The sequence below is a fragment of the Molothrus aeneus genome, chromosome 1, assembly GCF_037042795.1.
Source record: "Molothrus aeneus isolate 106 chromosome 1, BPBGC_Maene_1.0, whole genome shotgun sequence".
Classification (NCBI taxonomy): domain Eukaryota; kingdom Metazoa; phylum Chordata; class Aves; order Passeriformes; family Icteridae; genus Molothrus; species Molothrus aeneus.
The window spans coordinates 99,855,085-99,871,270 of NC_089646.1; the positions used below are offsets into that span (position 1 = coordinate 99,855,085).

General features: G+C 37.9%; 1 protein-coding gene across 2 annotated transcripts in view; it reads right to left on the minus strand.

Moving 5' to 3' along the window:
* The window catches only part of LDLRAD4 (low density lipoprotein receptor class A domain containing 4), a 284,002-nt gene that overhangs the window by 228,843 nt on the left and 38,973 nt on the right, over positions 1-16,186 (minus strand). Inside the window, exon 1 of one of the 2 annotated variants that reach the window (XM_066561317.1) lies at positions 11,618-11,742. The exons of the other annotated variant lie outside the window; for it this stretch is intronic. The gene's annotated coding sequence lies outside the window, so the exon portion shown is untranslated. Of the gene's footprint in view, positions 1-11,617; positions 11,743-16,186 lie in introns of those variants that run through there. 2 annotated transcript variants of the gene reach the window in all.

The following is a 16,186-nucleotide window of genomic DNA, read 5'->3' on the forward strand; positions in this document are numbered from 1 at the left end:
ATCCTCAAGTGGAGGAACTAACATACATATATCAGAAATATAGTATCTACTAGAAATCTCCAATAAACTCACTTCCAAGATAGCCATGCCATAGCTCTCTTTCAGCAGAATCCAACAATCAGACTGCAGCTACATTTATTTCCCTTTTCATATTGCAGGCTTTCAGGATATATTCCTCTTTTGTCCCAGTCCTCATCTTTTTCTTTTTCCATTAGGACACTACAGATTGCAAAGGCTAAGAGGAAGCATGCCTGAGCCAAAAGAATTTTCAGTCTAAAGAAAACTGGTACAAAATGAACTTCAGAACTGCAAGTTAAGAGGAAGTTGGTCAAATTCAGTGTTCAGAAAATAGAGCATAAGCTTTTCTGTGGGAAAGCTTCTCCATAGTAACTAAAACTGCAATCTGAGCATTGACTCCTTGTCAAAAATACCCTCAACATAAAAACAAAGTACAAAAGCCTCTGAAAAGCGAGAGATTTCAATGACCCAAAAAAAGAGGACAAGAGGAGGATCCTCTAAGCATATACAATTTCTCTGCTGCTGATCTATTTTACTAGTAAGGACTGACAGAAAAAAATATAACAAAAGATTACACAGGTATTTGAAACATATTCCAGGTAACATTATTAGGGCAATTAGTAAATTGGTGGTATTGCTTCTCCAGCAAGAGGAAGGATCAATGCAGCTGACTCTCAGCATTATAATTAGGGATCAGAGAACTGTTCATCCCTTAAAACTGCTAAGCTTTAGAAATTGGTCTGTATTTTTTCATGTCAAGTCTCTGCCTTGTCTTAATTTTTAAAGTATTTTAATTTCAGACAGAACAACTCAGTTGTTTCACAAAGAAGAGAGAATATATCTTGTTTAGTCCTTGTTAAAAAGACAGACTTTATAAGAAAAGTTTCAAAGACTGGTGTTTCCAAGAAAGGGTCTTGGGTAGTTTTGGATAAAGAAGATACCCTGTAACCCTCAGGATAATTTCTAAATACATCTCACACATCTTTCAAAAGATCCAGATTGCTCATAGTTTTTGTAATACAGCTGAGGTCCTAAAAGGGTCTGATCTGACCAACCACTCCTTCTTTCCCAGCCCACAAGGAAGAACCCCTGAAGAAATGCACACCACCACAGAGAGCAAAGCAGTCCAAGGAAGCAGTATTGTCACAACTACGGCTGCCTCCTGTAAGCATCAGGACAAGCTACCATCAGAACTTAAATTTTTGCAAATATACATAGTAAGGAATCTGCTTTTCAAGAAGAGGGGAATGTTTCTAACACTGGAGGCCAAAATTCTAGTTGAATGATATTTCAAAGTTTATGCGTGCAAACAGTTTCAGCAGCCACTAAAGCATCACACCCTGATAAAGTGTACCTCTATCCAGAGGGATCACATTGTGCTTGGAGGTTCTTAGGATTCACAGCACAAAGGAAACACCACATGCATGCCAGTCACCAGGAATGAGAGGCACAGCCACTACCATTAAAACCTGGCACACCCTAGAGAACGCAGTAACAAGGACAGCAGGGAGAACGAGCTCGCTGCACCTCCAACTTGCCTTTGCCTCCCTTCTACAGGGAGGTGATGAGCATAAAAAACCTATTACTGTCATTTTCCCCACCATAAAAACCATAGTAAATGATAGGGACAAATGAACTATGGCCAAGAACACTCCATTAAGTCGGCACTCTGAAAGTCTCATGGTTTCTTTTTGCTTAATATTTTGTACATCACAGCAAGTTTCCCTAATAACGTACAGCTCAGATTCTTACATTTCCAAGGGCTTATTAAATTAGCATAGGTAAATATAAACATTTTCATATGGAATTAAAGACAAATATTCAGAATTGCAAGTGAAAATAAAATAATATCTGACCCTGTACTTAAAATACAAGGAATAATAAACTTGATTTATTAATATCACTGAAAAATAAATTAGATGTTCATAAATTAGGTAACTCCTGAACAATCAGGAATTTTCATCCAAAACATTGGGGGATAATGTGGAGAGAAATTCTTTCCATTTATTATTAAATTGAAAACAAACCAAAAAAAAAAAACCACACCACAGGCCACTGTATTTTTCCCAAGATCATTAAATACAATCTTGAGACAACTCTCCAACCTTCAAAGAATTTCTCTACCCTAACTGAAACCAGGACAGAAACTTTGCCATTTTTTCTTGGAGGAATCCTTGCAACTGATTCCATTTGAGAACTTCCTCATTGAAGACATTAGCAGAGCCAAGAAGAAAATGTGATGCAGCATAAAATCATGCAAAATCAATTTATATAATCGTCAATACATCCATTTTTTGAACAATAAATTGTTCAAAATTTCAAGAAACTACAAAATAAAATCCTGATGAATTTTCCTTAAAAATCCATTATCTTTTCCCGCTCTGTACAATTTGCAATAAATTACCCTCAGCTTCAAAATAGTTCATTCCTGTGAGACTGGTTTCAGTTTCAGGATTGCAACTGTGTGGTAACTGCTTCTCTTTCTGTTGTTTTCCATTTCCAAACGTAGGCTTTGATCCTCTCGCTCTTGCTGGTAGAGCAGTCGCCTCACACACACAGTCTCTCTTTGAAGCCTTCCAACAGTGCCAAGAAAGAAGCAGGCTATGGCAGCAGGCTCAGTATTCTCTGGTTATGCAACAGATTAGATCATTATCAACAAAACTGGATGCCTCCAGCAGAGAAAAGAAATGGGGAATTTGAGAGCAAGTTTTTCTTTACTTATTGTATTAAGGGTGGCTGCTTGGTCAGTTTGAAAGGAGGAAAAAGTTACCTCCAATTAGGAGCTGGTCATGTCAGATAAGATTACAGTGAAAAGCCCCATAATAAATATTACTGTCACATTTACCAGTCAGTTCTGTTCTTTCCTTGGCACCAAAGTTTTCCCATTCGTTGTGTAATGCAAAAGAAATACTTGGCTCAAACTAATGCCAATAATTTAAGAAGTCTGATTTAGCCACATGGATTTCATTCCCCATAGATCAATGACCATGTGCCAACAGGATGCAGGAGAAGAGTCTGGATTCTCACATACCTGCAGAGGGAATATGTGCTTCTTATCTATGATATATACACAGCCTGTGCATGTGGATATCCTACACATCTGTCACATTTCTGTCTTCTCTAGTTGCTCCAACAACTTTTAAATCATCAACTAAAGATATTTCAGTTCAGAATTCCACTTCAGTTAACGGATAAAGCACCTACTGATTGGGCATGCAGTAAATATAGGGATTTTGAATCTTCATACATAGCAGAAAAATACATACTTAGTAATTTCTTAAGGGAATTCCTTGTATAGCTGCATCTTCCAGATAATTTTGGTTTCCTGCATGAAACAAATCCCCAGAGTCAAGTTCTGACAATTAATGTATAGTGAGGAGGAGAGATTAGAGAATATTGAACGGATTAAACAATTTACTGTTTGTATGTAAGAATTCAGCCACTGAGGCTTACAAATGCATGCAAATGAAACTAAAAGGCTTTGAGAATCTTAACTGAAAGCTTTTATAGCTTCTACAAAAGACATTAAGAGTAGTTAGATGCTGGTTATAGGGAAAAAGCAGGTATAAACAGTTTAATATAGAAAAAACTATACGGTTGCTCTTAATAAGAGAGAATATTCTTATAGTGTTTCAATGTGTTAATTCTAGATCATTATAAATTTTTAAACTTAGAAAGCACTACAGAAGTTGAGTTTTGCTTTTCAAGTTCCCACAAAACAAGCACTGAAAGTATTGTGCATTACAAGATGAATGTAACACTTAAAATTACATTATCCAATAAAAGAAGTACTATTAAGAATGGCAGAGGTTACATGACCAGTGTAATTTGTGTACAAATGTATATTATCATGAGATCATCAGTAGCTTAAAGAAAATCTAGAAATCAGAAGCTCTGTGTTCTGGGCTTATTTGCAGGAGATACTTTCCAGACATGAGATTGCTCCTATTTTTTTTTATTTAATTTCTAATACAGCTGAAAAATATTAAGCCAAATAAATTATGAGCATAATAATGAGCTCTTAGTCCTCACTTGTTACTGCCCTTCTTTGATATTATCACTGAAGGATCAGAAAACCATGTCCCCCATCTCTCTTGAGCAATCATACAATACTTTACTGTATGATTTGACTCTTTAGAAGCACAGACCTAAATAAAATCAGGTGTTTAGCTGGACTGCCTTCATCTCTACCTTTATCCCACAGTCAATAATTATTAAAAACTACATATAAAAAAAATAAATGGCATTTCCCCCAAATCATGCCAGAAGAAAAATCACTGATGAGTCAAAGCTAGTCTGTAAGTGGGACACAAAGTATGATTCATAAGTCATTGCTTTGGGTTTAATTCTTGAGAGAGAAAAAGCTCCATCAATAACATCAGACAGAAACTCAAACTCTCATTACAAAAACATAACATTAAATTCAGTGTGTCTTTTCATTCTGAACATTTCTGTTATGTGTGTTCACCACAAGGGTTTGAAGCCACGACCAGTAACCTTCAGCAGCTCCTGCAGGCAGTGAAATCTTGCAGAGGACACTGAGTGTGCTGGGCCACATTCCTGAGCTGTCTTCTACACAGCTGCAGGGCACAAGCTCTGTGTCCACCACTGGGGCAGAGGGAATGGGACCTCTCTGACTGAAACCACAACAGAACACCAATTATGGCTCAACTCGGCCATTGCCAGCATCAAGTTGATCAAAGCAGATGAGATTCACTTAATTTGCCTTCTTTTTTTTCAAATGTAATATTTAGGCAAACTAGACTACAACACTAAAAAAAGGAGATGAATCCAATGAGATGATGGCAGAGGAACCAAAAGGAACAAGGAGCACCACCACTACTTTCAGACAACAGATCAGATACTAAGCACTATGTCAAAACTACCTCTGGGCCACAGCTTTTGTAGCAAATTGGGTTTTCAAGGGCATTCCCTCTCCTCTGCACTGCATATTTATCTCATGTCTTTCTTTCAGCCCACACCCAAAACAGAGGCTTTGTGCAGTAATTCCATTTTAAGCCCAAAGGACATTTATGACAAGAATATTTTTAATATTTAAAGTATAGTAGAATATATACAGAATTCTAGATCAATAAAGAAACAAAAAAAAAAAAAAAAAGAGACCAGGGAGCCTTTTTCATTAAGGAGGTAATAATACAGTAAAAGGATCCATAAAAAGCCTCATTCAAAACCCAGTATGACCTTGCTGTTCACTCACATCCTTCAAGCTGACCACTGAAAGAAATATAAAGTAATATTCATTTTCCCACATGCTCATGGCAGTCCAAACAACAGCTCTGACACTGGAAACAGACTGGCAAAGTATTTTATTTATCTTTAACCTCAGCCATGAAAAATGTGAGAAATAAAAAATTAAAAAGCCACGCTGCTATCAGACATTTCACAATTTAATCATACATCATACCTGTACAGCAGAAAACATGCAACAAGACTAAACTTCTAAAATGTAGCTGGATATAAATGTATGCTGCTTTCCCTGTCCTGTCAGCTAGCAGGCCTTTAAAGGAAGATTATCAAAGGCACTCCAGTCACCGTGATGTGAAGACAGAATAAGTGAGCACGACCTTGAGTTCTCCCTTTGTATTTCATGGCATTTTTTTTAAGTATTTTTAAATCATCCAAACAGTAAGTACTAACATGGCCACTACTGAATTCACATGCTTTTGAATAGGATGATGAAAATTACTTGAATGAATGTCTTTTGGCTTATGTGCTCATTTACATTCCCCTCAGGAGTAATATATTAGCAATGTCACTGCTATGAACAAGTAGGTGACATATCAATAACTATCATCTATTAATAAATACTTTACTCATTCCATGAGGTTAATCTTCATATGCACCCATGAGGCAGGAAATTATAGTCAGTATTTCCCCTGGGGATGCTAAAGTCATGTTATAGACTGTCCTAGTCCATGCAGTGATTCAGGTGTCAAAGCCATAAGTAAAAAACTGTCAGAGACCCTGCCTCCTAATCTTACATTCTAATCACTGAATTTTGCCCATCTGATGAAAGAAACTATAAGAATCATGCTGCCTTATCATAACTGAAATTTAAAACTGACATTTATTAAAACTTTTCATTAAAAGGGAAAATTATGAAACCCCCATGATTTATCAACTGATCTTCATCTTCCAAGGACATATGTGTGATAACTGCTACAGAGTTACTGCTCCCTCAGATTAACACAGACCTTTATTTGGAATAAACATCTTTTATAAGGAACTTGATAATGTTTCCTCTATCTAAATTTATTGACTTCTCTTTACCTGGCTCCTAATCCTCAAATACTCGCTGGAATGTGAACAGAACATTTATGATATGAGATACTGCTACTGTTGCCAAGAAAAGAAGGAGAAATACTGAGTTAAAAAAAAAAGAGAGAAATGTTTTGCTGCACAACACAAAATCACTGCTCATTTCCCTAGTTTGTTTCTAATAAAATTAATAAATCAATGAGTTGGTAGGCACTCCTCTACTTCTACAGGAGTTTAGTGATTGCCTTCAGGAAGGGAAAACTCTTGTGGTACTCACAAGATGCAAGAGCATTATAAAAGTAAGATTCTATCCATATGTTAAATGTTTATTTCCAGCACATCTGTCTTAGCTCAGTAAATGTTTTTAAACTTACAAGGACACTGACTTGAAGAACTCCCTTTAAAACTAGTAGGAAGTGTATGAACAAATCCCTTAACAAGCTTTCAGATCTCTACTCATGAGTTAAAAGAAAAATTAGGTTGCAAATCTTTCAAGATCTCAAGGAATTCAGAATGTCACTTGTCCAAACCCCCACCCCCAACATGTACCCTCAATGTGTGCAGCAATGCATTTCTGTTATCACCCAGAATCCAGGAGGTGAGAATGTGAGAAATAGTGAAGTTCTAATGAATTTTTAAAAATCAGTTAGGAGCTCAGCAAGGAGATTTGAATGGGTTCAGGGGTTTGTGAAGATTCCTTCCATCTCAATTGTCAACTGCCTGCTCGTGCTGAACATACTGATGAGGAAATCCTCGGAGCATGCAGCAGCAGCCCACTGCAGGGACCTACGTCATTGGAAATGTTCCAAAAAAAACTTTGGTGCCTGAAGAGTTCTTTCCTATCCACAAGTTCCTTAAGATAGAAGGAAATTAATGTGGCAGGTTCTGGTAAGCACAGACAATGGCACTTTTTGGGTGGGTATTACCTCACCCAAGAACACCCACTTGCTCGTTTTTCAGCTGACTGAAGACCAGCTTCTTCTAGTTACAGCCATTTCCTCCTACGGGGAGCACTAATTTCCACTGTTGCTCTACCAATTAGAAGACAACACTAATCACTGCAAGTACTACAGGCCTCTGTACCCCATCACACACACACAAAAAACACTGCTCATTTCTACCATGAATTTCCAGCTTAAAGGGGAGTAGACAGATCAATCTTCACAAAGTCTTGAACACAGCTCTTAAAGCATATTCTTCCATAAGAGCTGGGCCAATACAAATGTTATTAAAAGCAAAGGGAAGGGGCTGGATTACCCATGGAATTATATAAATTATGAAAACCATACAAGCAGATGTCAGTCTTGAAACAAAACACTAATTTAACTGTCCTCCGTGTAGGCAAAAAAGCAACAAGTAACACATTCCTTGATGAAAACCACTCCTTCTAAGCCTGAAAGCAAGACTAAACTGAAAATACAGGATTAAGCACTTCACCTTGTTTTGTGGGGAGTTTCACTGAGCACAAGAAGAATATTCCTGTGTGCTTTATGCAAGGGTGTTTACAGGACAAGACTGAATTGCTGAGCCATTATTTTACTTGTGGCTCAGGAATCATTCCAAAGCAAACATGAGAGAGAATATAGCAAAATATATTTTCAAAATTAATCAAATGCATAATAAATTTTAAGCTATGAAATTCTGAACTTCACCCAGGTTGCCAAAGTTCAGCTCTAGCCCTTCAGTTGATCATCAAGATTATTTACTGCCTCGCTACAAGTCAGTACAGACAAGCAACCCCAAAGTCACTATCACACAGCTCAGGAGATAAATACTTCTTCCAAAAGTAAATATCTCCAGAAGGAAAACAAAATCCTGTATATTGCTGATAGTACAAATAAACAATACAGGAAGTCCATGCTTTTCTGTTCTATATACAACATTTTTCCATAAAGGGATATGTTTGCTCATATGTGAGAAGGAGAATGAAAGTAAAGGTCCCTTAACTTTATTTCCACATGGTGGTAGCTAATCCAGTGTATACAACAAAATGGGATCCAACAAATCTTATCTATTAAAGTGAATGTTCTGGAATCTCACACTCATTCTTCTATCTCAGGAGTGAAAATTATTTTTATCTTCTAAAAAAAAAATTATTCTATGTTTATGAGCATGCACAACATTTAAGATTGTCTCCTCATCTTTTAAATTCTTGCTTAAAACTAGCTCTTAAAAATTTCCGTAGTATTTCTTGCTATGCAGATAAACAGTTTCTCTTGTGTCAATGTCAACGGGGCAGTATTTGATACAACTTTACCCAAAAGCAAGCCAATACCAAAAAATATGGGTAAAATGTAGAAGATGCATGTGTTCACGATGCTTTATCTTCTCTTCATTTAGGAGAAATTCTGAAATTTGAGCCATCCACTATAAGAAAAGAAACAACCTCTAACAACAAGAATTTCATCTACCCAAAATCCTCCTCAAGGGTCTCCAGAGAACCAGGACAACCCAGTGTTTCATGGCACAGACTCCAAACCACTGAAGCAAGCACAAGCCAGATCGGAAGAGTTAAATAAAGCAGCTAAAATTCAGCAGCATTGTGAGCCATTCCAGACTCCGGTTACTGTAACCTACACTGGGTGTCCTCTGCATAAGCACCAGTGTGACTTTGTGGACTGCTGAGACTCAGTCTGTTGCAACTGGCATAAGTTGCCACAGGCGAGTAATCACAAGAAACTGACCTTGGCAAAAGCACATTTTACACTTCACTGCTGTTCAACTGTGTTATACTAAAGAGAGAGCAAGTGAGCACAAGCAGAAGGGGGAGGGAGAGAGAACAAAAGGGATAGACAGCATAAAAGTGAATGTAGCCATTTTCAGCTTTACCTGCTTTTAAGATTTTAAGAGAGGTACATCACACCTCCAATGCACATCACAACCTACACATAGTTACATCAATTCTGCATGGCATCATTTTTAAACCATCAGGGTGTGAGGAGATTTTTGGAGGGGGAGGAAAAAGGAGACTAAGTACTAAATTAGAAATGAAGATCTAAAAAAAATTCTCCCAACAAGGAGGAGCGAAGTATAGAAGACAATTACAACTTCACATTTTCTTACCACTGGATTAATGCATAAATGAGGATTTTTAAATTGTTTCTTCCTCCTGTTTGGCTACACCTGTTGAGAGTACATTTTTGAATCAGCTGCAGCTAATAAAGCCTAAATGTATTCCATGAGGTGTGCTGCAAGATGTCTTAGTCCTAATTTTTAATGTTTCAGCTCAACTTTACCTTCAGCTCTCAACAGCCTGGCAGCAATTTGCAGGAACCAGTATGGTAAAATCCCCACTGCTGCACATACAGTTGTGTCTGGCTTTTCTCAACCATCTTTGATCTCCAATGGTTTGAATCAGTTATTTCCTGCTAAATAATTTTCTTAGTTTCTGCATTACTTTTCTTTGATATTGATTACTGCATCTCCAAAGAAACAGGACCTGGCAGAGCAAGATGGCACAGGATCCCATCATTAGTGCTAACCCACATCCTGCCCAAATGTTACAGCAAGTTTAACACAAGGATCTAACCTTGAGGGTATGCTGGGTTTCCAGGACATTCTCTGGATGAAGCAAAACATGCAGAAGCTTTGTACGAGTTCCAAAATACCGAATCACTCTCCACTTGGGAAGTGTACAAGGTATGCAAGTCTAGACAAAATAAAATGAGACCACATGCATTTGTATCTGCTTCCTTACTGCTCTTAGGTCAGTGGCCTAACAACTCGATGCAGCTTCTCTTGCAGATCTTGAAGTCTGCTTTTTTCCTGTGCAGACAGTTTCTCTATTCCTCATCTGGTTCCATAAATAACTCAAAACCCTGCTACAAAAGCCAGCCTTTGTTCCTCTCAAACATGCAAACCCTTCACATCTCTGTCTTCACAAAGTCTCCATTCCTCTATTAAAACTCCCCGTCCTCCGCCTCAGTCCTCCAAATGTCATTACTACCAGTAAGCAGAAGTGACTTGTTTTGGACACAGCCATGTTGTTACCTTAAACCATTCCCATCTGACATGGTATAATGACCTCCCCTGTCACTGGCCAGGGAGATACAAGACTCAGCCCTGACAGCAGATGGCTGCTTCACACACACGAATTCGCTCAGCGACTCAACAATGATACCATCGCGCTTAGCCTATAAATTATGAAAACAGCAATTCTATGAAGCATGACCTAAAATTCCAAGGGACTGAAGTATTTCCAAGTCTGAACTTCAGATCTGGGTCAAAAAGGTGTCAGCTGTGGATCTGCAGAATTTTAATCATCTCATCAGACTGTAGCTCTGTCTCTCACTAATACATGATGTTTGTAAGGCCCACAGGCATGCTTCCTGACACTGAGGCAGGACTGTCACAGAGGGCTGGATGAGCCACAAAATACTCACTGCTTCTGTGAAATGTGTGAGAAACTCTTGCAGGGTCTAGACAGAAAGTAAACTGATGTCTGTCACATTTTTCTGACTGCACTTGGGCACCAAATAGACTTATTAAAATTTTTATTTACTAAGACCTATAGTAATTAGTTATAGTCGATAGAAAAAGATAAAAAGGGCTCAGTAGTTCTGCAACAATTTCTGTGGTCCTCAGGCTTGGCTGCCTATGGTCAGCATTTCTCACAATGACACACAGCAAAAGAAAGAAAAGGGTGATGAAAAGAAATACCTGATGGGTACTCATATCCATAGGAAGAACAAATCTTTGTTTATACTAGGCCAAAAGTTAGCAGATATTTGTATTACACAAGAGCACCCTCAGCTGAATGTAAGGATTTGACATCTCTTACTTCTTTAATGCATATCCTAACCAACAGGTTATTGAATTAGTCTCTCTCTTTGCAGCTCCCTCTGGGTCTCCCAAACCACACCGTAATTTAAATGTATGTGTCAATCAATACTGCTTCAGTCATTTGACTATATAGTTCACTAGCTAGGATCTCATTTTCAAGTAATTTTACTCATTAGGCAGAACAGAAACATTAACTGGGCCTTCCCCATCCATACAAGTAATTACAAACAGGCTGGCTACTGCAGGCATCTCTCTTCTCTTTCCTCTTCCTTCGCCACCTCTTTCATGTTAGAAATTGCTTGAAACCAGTACATTTCCACAAAATATACAAGGGCTGACAAATCAAAATCTTTTAACATCTAAAAATTACCAGGAAGGTTTAGCTATAGAAATATATATATGGGTATGTAACTACACAAAGTATCCAAAAGATGATGATTCTGTGGTGTAGTATGGTTGAAATGTTACTAGAATGGGCTTAATTTGACCTAACAATTCCTTTACTGGAAAAAGATTCATTTGTTTGAATTACATTTACCTTTCTTGAAGTGTTTAAGAAAGAAGTCTTGTCTAGTTTAAACTCATCCAATACAACATAATGATATCCTTGAAGTCCAGAGAGTCAGGAGAGTCTTGCTTCTAGTTGTGAATACTGAGTGTGATCTACAAGAAAAAGAAAGTGGGGGAAAAGGTTTGGTAGACAATTCTTTATCTTTTCAATGGGTCAGTGTTTTCAAAATCCTTACAGATAATGGCCTTGATTCCAGAAGTTCAATCAATCAATCAATCAAACAAACAAACAATCACTACTTGGTTTCCAGAAAGAAGCCAAAGCAGATTTATTTTTCTATGTTAAATATTCTGTCTCTCTCTCTTCGCTGTCTTAAACATGAAGATATTAGAGTGAAAGGTGTGATTTCCTCTCCGTATTTAAAAAAAAAACAAAAAAACCCAAAAAAACCCCAACAAAACAACTTGCAATTCTTTGCATATTCTGCTGTAAATTTAAAATTACCATCAGGGAATTTATAACTTTGTTTTAGAACCTACAGAAGAGAAAGGCTACAGTTTCTCTGATGTCTAGTGCTAACACAAGTCATAAAGCCAGTAGCAACTCTTGAAACAGAACTAAAGCTATGAAAAACATAAAATATCCTTTTCTCTTATTAGACACTTCAATTAATCAACAGCTATTGAGGAATAAATTAAGTACTCAGCAGCTTTGTTGAATAAGCATGTTTTAGTCTGGAAACAGCTGTGAGAAGTTCACCAAATTTTATTTTCTGCATTGTCCTGCTGCCTCTGGAGTTTCCACTTTCCTAAGGAACATCACTTTTTCTGGAGAGCACATTGAGCCCATAATTTTGCAGATACTCGTTGGGTATAGTATCAGCTCAGTCTTTCCAGTTCTTTCAGTGACAGCAAGCAAACTCACAAAAGCTTTGCCTCAGATTTCACAGGCATGTGTGTGCCTCTCTCTCAGTACCCAGGCCGACGTGCCAATATGTAGGATTAAACTTTTTCCAAGGTTGAATAAGCCACCATCTGTCTATCTTGTGTGGTGCTGTGCGCCATCCGGGAGACTTGTCCCTTAGAGCATGTTTCTACCATATGTCACTCCTGAGTGATCAGTTATGCCAAGACATTTGGGAAAAAATGACTAAGTCGAGCTGGAAAACCCTTTCCGAATTCCAGAGGAGGTTTGCCAAGCCTGTATTTGCAAATAACTTCACATCCACTGGTTTTTGCATATATTGTGCATAACCATAAATAATGACCTTTACTCAAACAGACATGAGGTATGTGCCCTCCACTGTCCAGAACTCAGGGACTTTTTAATAAGCCAAAGGATTCAAGTATGACACATCTCCAGGAAAAATACAAGAAACTTTTACAGCGACTTTTACGATCGCTAACTTAATAAAGGAAAAAAAGAAGCAGATGATAAGAATATATTTCAAGAAAGACTCAGTCTGTTTTTTTAAAGCCACAACAACCAGTTATTTCTTTCAGAATACTCAACTAAAAATACCTAAGGCAACTGAATACAAGAATTTTTCCTAATAGCAACCATCCAACAATGACCATCTAAAGTGCTCACCTGCATGAAAGTGATCACCGAAACTAAAATGTTAAACTGCTGATACAGTCCATGCAATTAGAATTTGCCTAATAAAGAATATTACTCTATCCTATTTTAGATTTAAAGAACCATTTTATGTTCCAATTCCTCAATTATTAAATTAAAACTCAAGCCAACATCATTCTTATGGCCAGCTCAAGGCTGCTCATTTACATAACTGACTTTCAAGGGCACTTCCTCACACAGCAATTAATACCAGCAAAAAATCCACCAGATCTGTTACCTAATATTAAGGAGGACATTCTTGAGAACATTAAAAGAAGAAAGAAATTAGTAAATCATTAATCCAGCCTCCCTGAGTAAGATTAACATGGAAAGGAAATCTACTCCTAAGGGCAACAGGAGAAATATTAAATATGAGAAGACAAATTATAGGAATTATTACATTTAGTGACAAAAGTGAGATGAGGAGCAATCCAAGAGAGAACACTGACCTTTGTGTTTTGCCTTCAGAATTTGGACAATCATTGAAAAAGAGGGAATACTTGAAACAAGGATTCACTACAGCCCACTAAGATTTGTAGAAAAAAACACATCAAAAAGCAGAAAATGTTCATGTTAAACAAAGAAAACCACTACTGAAAAAAGGTTATTATTAAAGGAAAATGAGGTAAATTATCACCTTAGAATGGATTATGATTTTTTTTAATGTATCTAATTTAAACTGCTTCCTTATGCACAAAGAGTGAAACTCGCAAACGTGACGATGTTGGTAACAAATTAGACTACCAAGGAAAGAGAGCCTCCTACTGCAACATGGACTTGCTGAATGGAAAAAAGAGAGGAAAATAAATATAGACCAGCTAGGCAAATCTGGACTACTTGCCTACATAACACACCTAATGATATTGAAGCCAGCATATTTTCTGAAAGGCTCAGCTCCTTCCTGGCCCACTCCAACAGCCTGAGGCATTCACACTGTTGAGCCAAGAGAGACTGGAGAGGCTGGTTCTACAGCACCAACTTTCTGCTAACTCTTCTTATTCCAACAAGAAACCTTTAGGGTAACATGCACCTGCCCTAATGTCCTCCTTGCATCCACCTACAGGTCCCAATAATCTTCCCTTCAGGATGAAACATGATTTGCACATAAGACTGACCAACTCAGAAAGTTGCAAATGGGGACAAGAGGGGAGGAGGGAAATTCATCAAAGCTGCCAATTAAGAAAATTCTTATTCTGGAAAAAATTTGCACTATGAAGCCAGTCAACAGCTTCCTCACAGAAAGAGCAGCCATGCAGCTTCTGCACTGTCATCTCTTGCCAGAACTACAGCAGAAACAAGAGTTTCTCTTGAGCTTCTCAACAAGTATCGTGGAGATCCACACATATCAGTAAGGAAAAACTATGGAGCAACATAAAGGGAGAAAACACTGAAACCTGGACAAAGATTAAAATTTTTCTTTTCCTTTATTTTTGGCTTGGGGAGGCTCAGGATCCATCACCCATTTGTCCCACACCAATGCAGACATCCAAACAAGAATCTTATCACTCCTTGGAAATATGATGCTTTTTAATTTGGTTTAATCACTAGGAGTTCCTTGGAAATTCTTGGCACACACAGGCTGTTTTCTTTTGTGTTCCACTTCAAGTATGTACTAAGCCTCATCTCTCCGTTGTTCTCACAAACTTTTTAGGGAACTCTCAAGTCTCCTGAAATTCAAAAGTTCAGGATTCCAATAACCACATGCAAATTCATTCTTCTAGAAATAAATTCACTCTTGTGGCACAACTAAATGTTTCTGTTACATAAATGCAAAACTTAACTGAAACATCTACTGATAAACACACAACTGCAACACCTCAAAGGCAGCAACATTGAAATTTATTTCCACAGGAAATCTCATTTAGCAGGTATGACTTCAGAGAGAGTGTTTAAAGACAAGAAGGGCTCTTCAAGCACAAGGCCAAACCCAAAGAGTAGTTATGTCCTCTGAGCCACCCATCTGCAGGGTATTTCATATATTCTCACAATCATTCATCACAATTTGCTCCCCAGTGGAGACTCTGGCAAGACTATTTTATTTCAGTGACCACGAAGTAATGGAGAAAATGCAGGTTGATGGAAAGGTATGAAATGTCTCTAAAAACTGCCAAGCAGCCAGTCCTCTAACATAAAGTCCGTTCTGCAAGGGCTATGGTACTGCAAGATAAAAAGAGTTTGTTTTTCAAAAATGTTAATGCTATATTAAAACAATACACATTCTCTTTTCTTATGAATCATCAATACTCATAAAGTAACTTGAAGAAAGACAATCTCCACGTGCCATGTGAAAGCAGTTCAGAGTTACCTTTGCTAGGGGTGCAAAAAGAGGGATTGTTGAGGCAGAGGTAAGCCTTGCTTTTTCCAATCACAGAGATAAAGCAGTTTTACTCACATAGCTTTCCTCTTCCTCACTTCCCCCTCCTCCACACAAAACCCAAGAAAAGCTGCCATTGCTTCAGGTCAAAGGAAAAACAGGCCCAGCTGCCGTGAGCCAAACAACGTACAGGTTTGCTATCTCCCCTGCTGTTTTGGCTCGGGCTCTTCAGACTGGAAAATTCAGAAGCACGATCTCCCAAGCTCTATAAATGCCAGAACCATCTAAGAGGAAAATAGGACAAGGCCACCCCCAGGCAAGTTTGTACTAAAATCTGCTGGCTGCAAGGCAAAAATACAGTAAACATTGCATAGGGACAGACTGCTCCTCAGAAAATATTCCACAAGAACAATATAGCTTCCAAAGAAAGGCTGCGCTAAGGGGACTTCTGGAGGGAAAAAAAATGCAATGTTTTAAAATCCTTGTGAGGAGTTAGTAAGCTAATGGCACACTCAACGACAAATTGTTTGACAGGCAATATGCTTTTGACATTAATCCAAAGAAGAAATGTAAAAGCGACATTGAATGTTCTCTATGAAATGGTAACAAATTGGGTATCCTAGAATAGTCCTGCAGCTCACTAAGGAAATTTTGCTTTTGTCTGA